The 9,446-nt window shown below is 44.9% G+C and overlaps 1 pseudogene; it reads right to left on the reverse strand.

The window, feature by feature from the left end:
• Positions 1-2,870: 2,870 nt before the first annotated feature.
• LOC129136584 (putative gustatory receptor clone PTE01) lies at positions 2,871-6,859 on the reverse strand (annotated as a pseudogene).
• Positions 6,860-9,446: the final 2,587 nt, after the last annotated feature.

The raw sequence follows: 9,446 nt of genomic DNA on the forward strand, positions 1-9,446 counted from the left end.
CTCCTGCCTTCTAATTCATTTTGGTAGGTACCCACAAATGCAACTGCGGGAACATCTGATCATTCTGTTTCTAATTTTTCCAGTACACGCCATACTATTTTCCCCGTTCCTTCACGGTTTTACATTCCCTCCGATCATATTCGAGCATTCCTACTTCCCTCTAGTCTCGCCAATGCCTGTTTGTTTATCATATCCATCCTAATGTTTGGTAACACATTCTTGGTTTGATTTGCGCTTCCCTATGATGAGTGAATTTGAACATCATTTTAGATGCTTATTGGCCATTGCTATATCTTCTTTAGGGACACGTCTACTCGAGTCTTCTGACCATTGTTGATGGGATGCTTTGGGTTTCTTGTTGTTTAGTTCTAGCTGTTCTTTATATATGATGGATATCGACCTCTTTTCAGATATATGCTTCGCAAATATTTTTCCTAATCCATGGGTTATCTTTTCACTCAGTTCACAGTGTTTGTTGCTGCACAAAAGTGTCTGTCATTTAGATATAATCCAAGGAATCTAATTTTCTTTTGTTGCCTATGCTTTTGGTGTCATATCCCAGAGAACCTTGCCCAATCTGATGTCATGAATGCGTGGCCAATATTTTCCTTTAGGTGTATGATAGTTTTAGCGCTTGAGGTGAGGTCTTTGATTCAGTTTGTGTTAATTTTTGCACCTGGTGAGACATAGGGTCGACCTTCATTCTTCTGCCTGTGGAAGTCAAGTTTCTCCAACACCATTTCTTGAAAAGGCTGCTTTTCCACCAGTGAGCTTTCTTAGCACTCATGTGAAAAATCATTTGAACATATAGGTGGGAAGGTATTTCTGGGCTCCAAAACAAACAAACAGTGACAGACAACAGATAAGGATACAGCATGGGCCGGGCGCGGTCGCTAACGCCTGTAATCCCAGCCCTTTGGGAGGCCGAGGCAGGCAGATCACCTGAGGTCAGGAGATGAAGACCAGCCTGACCGACAGGGAGAAACCCCTGTCTCTACTAGAAATACAACATTAGCTGGGCGTGCTGGCGTATGCCTCTAATCCCAGCTACTCGGGAGGTGGAGGCAGGAGAATCCCTTGAACCCAGGAGGCAGAGGTTTCGGTGAGCCAAGATTGCACCATCACATTTCAGCCTGGGCAACAAGAGCGAAGCTCCATCTCAAAACAAAAAACAAAAAACAAAAAACGAAAAAAAGCATGATTTCAAGAGCAGAAAGAGAAGAGCTTAAAAACCAGCAAAATGAGAACGTTAGGAAGTTTCTTACCAAACCATTTGGAAATATACAAGAAATTCTTGTGAAGTAAAATCTTCATACTGTACTATCAAACACTAGAACTCACTTATTCCAACTTTCTGTATTTCGGGACCCAATTATCCACTTGTCTTTATTCCCCATCCCGCCCCTTTTCTTCGTAGCGTCTGCTAACCTCCTTTATACTTTCCATCTTCCTCAGATTCCTTTTGTGTGTAGGTGTGTGACGGTGTCTCTTTCTGTTGCCCAGGTTGGAGTACACAGGCACAATCCGGTCTCACTGCAAGCTCCGCCACCCGAGTTCAAGCGCTTCTGGGGCCTCATCCCTCCCAGTAGCTGAGACTACAGGCATGCGTCACCAAGCCCGACTAATTGTTTTTTCCGTAGAGAGGGGGTTTCACCATGTTGGCCAAGCAGGTCTCGAACTCCTGGACTCAAGTGATCCGTGCGACTCGGCCTCCCAGAGTGCTGGGATTACTGGCCTGAGCCACCACAACAGGCCAAGGTTTCCTTTTTTCTTCCTACGTAGAAGTGAGGACATGAAATATTTGTCATTCTGTGCCTGGCTTCTTTCATTTAATATACAGACCTGCAATCTCATCCATTTTGTCTGCAGCAGAGAGGATGTTCTTCCATTTTAGGCTGAATAATACTTCATTGGGTGTGTATACCACAGTTTCTTCATTGAAACACATTTCTAAAGAGCACATATTTTAAAAGACTCGGAGTGTGAAACTTCAGGGATACCGTGCCTATTTTATTCTTTTCTATTTCCCATCTTATGTACATGCAAGTGTATAACAAAGCAGCAATTGATGTGTGTATAAATCTATAACTTCAACAAATGTAAAATGTAAATGCTAAGTGGTGGCTGGGCATGGTCGCTCATGCCTGTAATCCCAGCACTTTGGAAGGCGGAAGCGGGCGGATCACCTGAGGTCGGGAGTTCAAGACCAGCCTGACCAAAACGGAGAAACACTGTCTCTATTAACAATACAAAAAAAATAAATAAATAAATTAGGCAGGCATGGTAGCGCATGCCTGTAATCCCAGCTACTTGGAAGGCTGAGAGAGGAGAATTGCTTGAATAGGGGAGGCAGAGGTTGCAGTGAGCCGAGATCGTGCCATTGAACTCCAGCCTGGGCAACAAGAGTGAAACTCTGACTCAAAAAATAAGGAAAAGAAAGAAATAGAAAATGCGAAATGGTAAGAAAAAACAGCACAATAAACATTTGTATGGTGTTGATGGACAATGCATTTGAAGATAATATTTGAGGAAATCATATTACAATTAATTTATGTTCTTACTTATTGGAGCTTGATGCCTCTAAAAACTTCATCATTGGAACCACCGCTGGTGCTTTAAAAGAAAAAAAAAAAAAGAATCCGCATACTCACACAGGTGCAAGGAAATCAGAATCTCAGGTATTGAGACCCATACCTCATCATCTGTAAGCTCCCCAGGTGATTTGACTCAAAGCCAAGATTGAGGAACAGCGACATGGATCTCTCCACAGAACCTGCCTAAATAGATTCTCTAGAACCAGTTTATAAAGAAATTCCACATGAACTGTGGAAGAGGATAAGAATTTGATGTACAGAATGTCATCACTTAACATCTTTGAAAGTCTCTTGGAAACTTCACCTTGAAGCAAAATTATGTATAGTGAAACCACTTATTTTTCATCAACAGTATAACTACACAACTTTGAACAACCAATGGTGTTGGAGGACCTCCTGTACATTGTTTCCATAAAGTCAGTTTTCAGGGAATTCCAAAACGAAGTGAGGACTTCGTGTATATAAAAAGATGGTTGTGATTCCACCTGGATGACAGGGTTATTGCTCAGAAACTAAAAGAGGCCGCCTAGGTATAGAGGATCCTGTCATGAGGTTTCTGTTAAACCAAGGATCCCAGAATCCTCACCCGTTCCAGTTAAAGGCATAACGAAGAAAGCAATATTCACAAAGGAAATGCGGAAAGGAATAAAAGCCATCAAGCCACAAAAATAATGTGACTAAGGGGCAGGATTTGCAGATGTAGAGATTTAATGCGGTTGCCCTTTCTCACCCACACAAGAAAAAGGATGGAACCGATCATGAGATTCCACTGTTCTGCTGCGCAGCCTCCGCAGGGCACTTTGTATGTCCCTGTTTCTCAGGCTGCAGATGAAAAGGTTCAGCATGGGGGTGATCACAGCGTACATCACTGACGCCACCACACCATTCCTGGGGGGTGGTGACACAGCTGAAGCCAGGTACATGCCAATGCCTGCTCCATCAAATCAGCAAACAACTGCCAGGTGAGAGCCACAGGTGGAGAAAGCTTTATACTTCCCATCTGACGATGACATCCTTAGAATGGAGGGGACGACTTTATTGTAAGACAAAAAGATCCCTGAAATGGGAAGAAAACCAAACGTACTATCGAAATATATGAATGTGCTATTGATGACGCTGTCAGAACAGGCAAGTTTGAGAAGTTGAGAGGGGTCACAGGCAAAATGAGAGAATTCCACATTCTTGATGATGGTGAATTGTAACACAATCCAACTGTGCAGCTGGGAATCCAACAGGCTAAGGAAAAAGGACACCAAAACGAAGAAGACACAGAGGTGAGGATTCACGATGACTGGGTAGTGCAGAGGGCGACAGATAGCTACAAAGCCGTCATAGGCCATCACAGTCAGGAGCATGCCTTCTATACATGCAAAAAGGACCAAGAAAGACATCTGTGTCAGGCAGCCTGCGTGAGAGATGACTCTGCTATGCGACTGCATGTCCACAATCATCTTGGGAACCATGGCCGAGGTGAAACCGATGTCAGCCCAGCACAGGTTGGAGAGGAAGAAGTACATGGGGGTGTGGAAGGGGGAGTCAGAGCTGACAGCCAGGATGCTGAGCAGGTTCCTCAGCACCGTGACCAGATACATGGACAAGGACAGGGACAGCAAAGTGAGGACGGGCTGCAGTTCTGGATCCTCTGAGAGTCCCAGGAGGAGGAATTCTCAGACACCTGTGAGATTCCGTGGCTCTGTGTGTCTTGGACACCTTGAGAAGGAAAGAGGATTGCAAAAGGAAAGATAAAAACCAGCCCTTAATGTTGGATGCAAGCAATTCACAAGGAACATCTTGACACTTGCGGACCATACACCGCCAGCAATGTTTCTCAGTTGTGACAATTCCAAAAATCTCAGAATTTTTACGTGATTTACTTTTTAGCTATAGGAGGCTTTCTGTACATACTACTTTAGAGAAAATCCACTGAAGAATATTAGAAGACCAAAACGTCATATATAACAAATCCGTGATCTCAGTAAAATACGGCCTACTCTTTTCAGAAAAAATACAATGCAATGAAAATGTCCTTCTCTCTTTCAGAAAAAGATCTCAGTCAAATTGAAAGAAATTAAGAAGCCGTGAAATACACTCTACTTTACTCTGACACCGTGCTGCAACTTCCATTGATGTAGAACATGTAAAAGGACGACACGAGAGCTAGGACCCCATTATCTGAAAATGAAATCGAACCTTATAGTTCTCAATCGGAAGACCTTTTCACATGCCTGTTACTTTTCATATTTATTATCATCCTTCAGTTTTCTGACATCATTTCTTCATAAAAGTACATGCACACTCAAAAATGGGAGCTGTGTTTCCAAATGAATTGAATCTGTAACTCTTGGCCCAGCACCATGGCTCACAACTGTAATCCCAGCACTTTGGGTGACCGAGGCTGATGGATCACCTGAGGTCAGGAGTGCCAGATCAGCCTGGCCAATGTGGTGAAACCCCGTCTCCAGTGAAAATAAAAAATTTAGCCAGGCGTGGTGGCGGGTAACCCTAGCTACTCGGGAGGCTGAAGCACGAGAATCCCTTAGAACATGGAAGGCAGAGATTGGACACCCTGTGATAGGATTTTTGATATCCTAGGGAGATATTGCTCCTGACAGTAGAGTGGGTGTACACCCTGTGATATTATTTGTAATATCCTAGAAAGATATTGCTCCTAATATCACGGTGGCTCTACACCCTGTGATCTTAATTGTAAAATGCTACAGAGATATTCCTCCTAATAATACAGTGGGTGTACACCCTGTGATATTATTCATAATATATTCCACAGATATGACTCCTGATATCACCGTGAGTGTACACCATGTTTGTACACCCTGTGATCTTATTTGTAACAACTTTGAAAAATATTACAGCTAATATCAAAGTGGGTGTACACCCTGCGATGTTATTTGTTATCTACTAGGAAGATATTACTCCTAATATCACAGTGGGTGTACACTCTGTGGTATTATTTGTACTATCCTAGAGAGATATTGCTCCCAATATCACAGTGGGTGTACACCCTGTGATATTATTCATAATATCCTAGAGAGATATTACCTCTAATATCACAGTTTCTCTACACCCTGTTGTATTATTCATCATATCCTAGGGAGTTATTATCCCTAACATCACAGAGCGTGTACACCATGTATGTCCACTCTGCGATGTTATTCGTATTATCCTTGGGAGATAGTTCTCATAACATCACTGTGGGTGTACATCTTGTATGTACTCCCTGTGGTCTTATTGGTTGTGTCCTGGGTTGATATTACACCTAATATCACCGTGGGTGCACACCATAGGTGTACATTCTGTGATGTTACTCGTAATATCCTAGGGAGATATCACTCCTGATGTCATAGTGGGTGTACAGCCCTGTGATATTCTTGGTAGTATCCTTGGGATGTATTACTCCTGTTATCACAGTGGGTGTACACCCTGTGATAGTATTTGTAATATCCTAGGGAGATATCACTGTATACCCTGTGGCATTATTTGTGACATTTGAGGGAGCTATTTCTCCTAAAGTCAGAGTGGGTGTACACCCTGTAATATTCTCCCTAATATCGCAGTGGGTGTACACCGTGAGTGATATTTTTTTCTAATATCCAGCGAGGGTGAGGATGATATTGCTTCCAATATCACGGAAGGTGTACACCCCCTTGTGATATTGTTCCTAATATCCAGGGAAGGAGAGGATGACATTATTCGCAATATCACTGGGGGTGTACCACCTCCCGCTGGGATATTGTTCTTAATATACGTAGTGGAGAGAATGATGTTACTCCCAATATCCCAGGGGGTGTACACATCCCTGTTTGTAAACACCCCCTGTGATATTGCTCCAAATGGCCTGTGAAATAGTCAATATGACTCCCATTATCGCAGGGGGTGTTCAGCCCTGATGATATTGTTTTCTAACATCCAGGGAAGGAGAGTATGCTATTACTCCCAATATCGCAGGGGTTGTACACCTTTTTGTGTTATTGGGCCCAATATCCAGGAAAATAGAGGATGATAGAACTCCCAATACCGAAATAATTGTACAGCACCCCTAGGATATTCTTCCTAATATCCAGAAAGGAAAAGAATGATATTACTCCCAACAGCGTAGGAAATATATACCCGCGCTGTGATATCTTCCCCATATCCAGGTGGGGGAGGATCATATTACTTCCAATGTCGCAGGGTGTGTACACCCCCTCTGTGATCTCATTGCTAACATCCAGGTTTGGGGCGGAAGACATTACTCCCAATATCGCAGGGGGAGTCCACCCCCCCGTGACCTTGTTAGTCATTTCCCGGGTGGAGAGGATGATCTTACTCCCAATATCGCAGGGGGTGTACACACCCCTGTGAAAATCTTCCTATATTCAGAGGGACAGAGGATGATATTACTCCCAGTACCTCAGGGGGTTTCCAGAGCCCTGTGATACTCTTCCTAATGCCCACAGGGAGAGAGGATGATATGACTCCCAATATCGCAGGGGGTGTACACAACCCTGTGATATTGTTCCTAACATCCAGAGCGAAAGAGGATGATATGACTCTCAATTTCGCAGGGTGTGTACACCCCTCCTGTCCTATTGTTCTGAATACCCTGGGAGGGAGAGGATAAGGTGACATTGAATATCGCAGGGAATGTACACCCTCCCCCTCGGATACCCTTCCTAGTATCCAGGGGAAGAGAGGATAATTGGACTCCCAATATCGCAGAGGCAGTACACCCCACCTGTGATATTGTTCCCTATATGCAAGGGGGGAGAGGATGATACTACTCCCAATATCGCAGGGCTGTTCACATCCCCAGTGACATTTTTCCTAATATCTAGGGGAGAGACAATTACATGACAGCAAATGTCGCAGGGTCTGTACATCCCTTCTTCATATTGTTCCTAATATCCAGGGGGGAAGAGGATGATATCGAATATGAAAGGGGGTGTACAACCCCCACCCCTAAGATATTGTTCTTAATATTCTTGAGGAGAGACGATGATATGACTCCCAATATCGCAGGGGTTGTTGACACCCCCGGTGATATTCTTTCTAATATCCAGTGGGGGAGAAAATAACATGACTTCCAATATTGCAGGTGGTGTATTCCTCACCTGAAATGTTGCACCGAATATCCAAAGAGGGAGAGGATGGTATTCATACCAATATCGAAGGGTGTGTACACGCCCCTTGTGATATGGTTTTTAATATCCAGGGGGCTGGAGGATGATATTAGTCCCAACGTCACAGAGGCTGTACACTACCCCTGTGATATTGTCCCTAAGTTCCAGAGGGGAGAGGATGAGATCACTCCCAATATCTCAGAAGTTGTACATCCCCCGTGATACTGTTCGTCATATCCAGGGAGGCACAGGATGACATTCCATTGAATTTCACGACAGGCGTACACGCACAGTGTGATACTGTTCCTAATATCCAAGAAGGCAGAGGATGACATTACTCCCAACAAAGCAGTGGGTGTCCATTACCCCTGTGTTATTGTCTCTAATATCTGGGGCCAGGGGAGGGTGGGAGAGGACAACATTCCCTCAAATTCAGCAGGTGATTTGACGCCCCTCGTGGTGTTGTTTTACATATCCCGTGGGGAAGACAATAGTACTCTTTTTGATGGTCCGATTCATCCGCTCCACCTTTCCAGAACTCTGAGGCTGGGAGGTAGCATGCAGTTTCCGTGTGATCCCCAATACCTTTGCCGTCTTCTGTAGCAAGTCAGCCACAAACGCGGGCCCGTTATCTGAGCCGATCTGGAAGGACAGTCCCAATCTAGGAATCAGATCTCGAAGAAGCGCACAGGTTTCTTCACGAGCTTTCTCAGTTCGTATTGGATAAGCCTCCACCCACCCAGAGTAGGTAGGCCCAAGAACTAGTGAATACTTCTTACCTCCACACTTTGGCATCTCTGTGTAGTCCACCTGGAGATCTTCCAAGGGGGCTGCTCCATAAGCTGGTATGTCCGGCGGAACGGCTGGACCTTGCCTCGCATTAGGCTGTCGGCAGGTAACACACCGCTGCCTCACCGTTTTGGCAAGGGCTGAGAAACGCGAGATGTAGAAATACCGGCCTAACAACTTTTTGCAGTGACTCCTGACATAGATGGGTGCCAGTACAACTGCAGCTCGTCGCAGCTGTGGCACAGCTACTCTCCCATCTGGTAACTGACTCCATCCTTCCTCCATCACTTGTCCTTCCCTCTACCTGGAGAAAGTCCTTTTCTTGTTTAGCATAAGCAGGTCCAAGATCAGGTGCTTGAGGGAGCAGAGGAGCTGTGACTGAGGCCTGGAAAGGGGGCAGATGCTGCTTTTTGAGCCTCTGAGTCAGCACGGGAATTCCCCAAACCCAGCAAGGTGGAAGCTCGCTGGTGTCCTCTGCAATGCCTAAGTGCCACCTTGTGGGGTCTCCATACTGCTTCTAATCATTGCAAGATTTCTTGTTGATATTTTCTGTCTTTTCCCCCAGAGTTCAATAGGCCCTTTTCTTTCTATCACGCTCCATGCACTTGAAGGGTTAAAAAGACATACCGAGAATCAGTGTAAATGTTGACAGTCTCACCCTCACTGAGTTCTAAGGCCCGAATGAAAGCAATGAGTTCAGCTTTCTGGGCTGAAGTGGCCTGGGCCAATGATCTGGCTTCACTAACAGTGTCCAGGGTTACCACTGCATACCCTGCACCTCTCTCTCCGTGGGGGTTGAAGAAGCTGCTCCCATCCACCTATAGTTCCCAGTCTACTGATGCCCAAGGCTGGTCCCGGAGGTCAGATCTGCAAGAGTCAATTGAGTCCAACACTTCTACACAATCAGGCTCGACAGGGCTCTCTGATACCTGCAGCAAGGTGGCGG

This window comes from Pan troglodytes, chromosome 10 (assembly GCF_028858775.2).
Source record: "Pan troglodytes isolate AG18354 chromosome 10, NHGRI_mPanTro3-v2.0_pri, whole genome shotgun sequence".
NCBI classification, from domain to species: Eukaryota; Metazoa; Chordata; class Mammalia; order Primates; family Hominidae; genus Pan; species Pan troglodytes.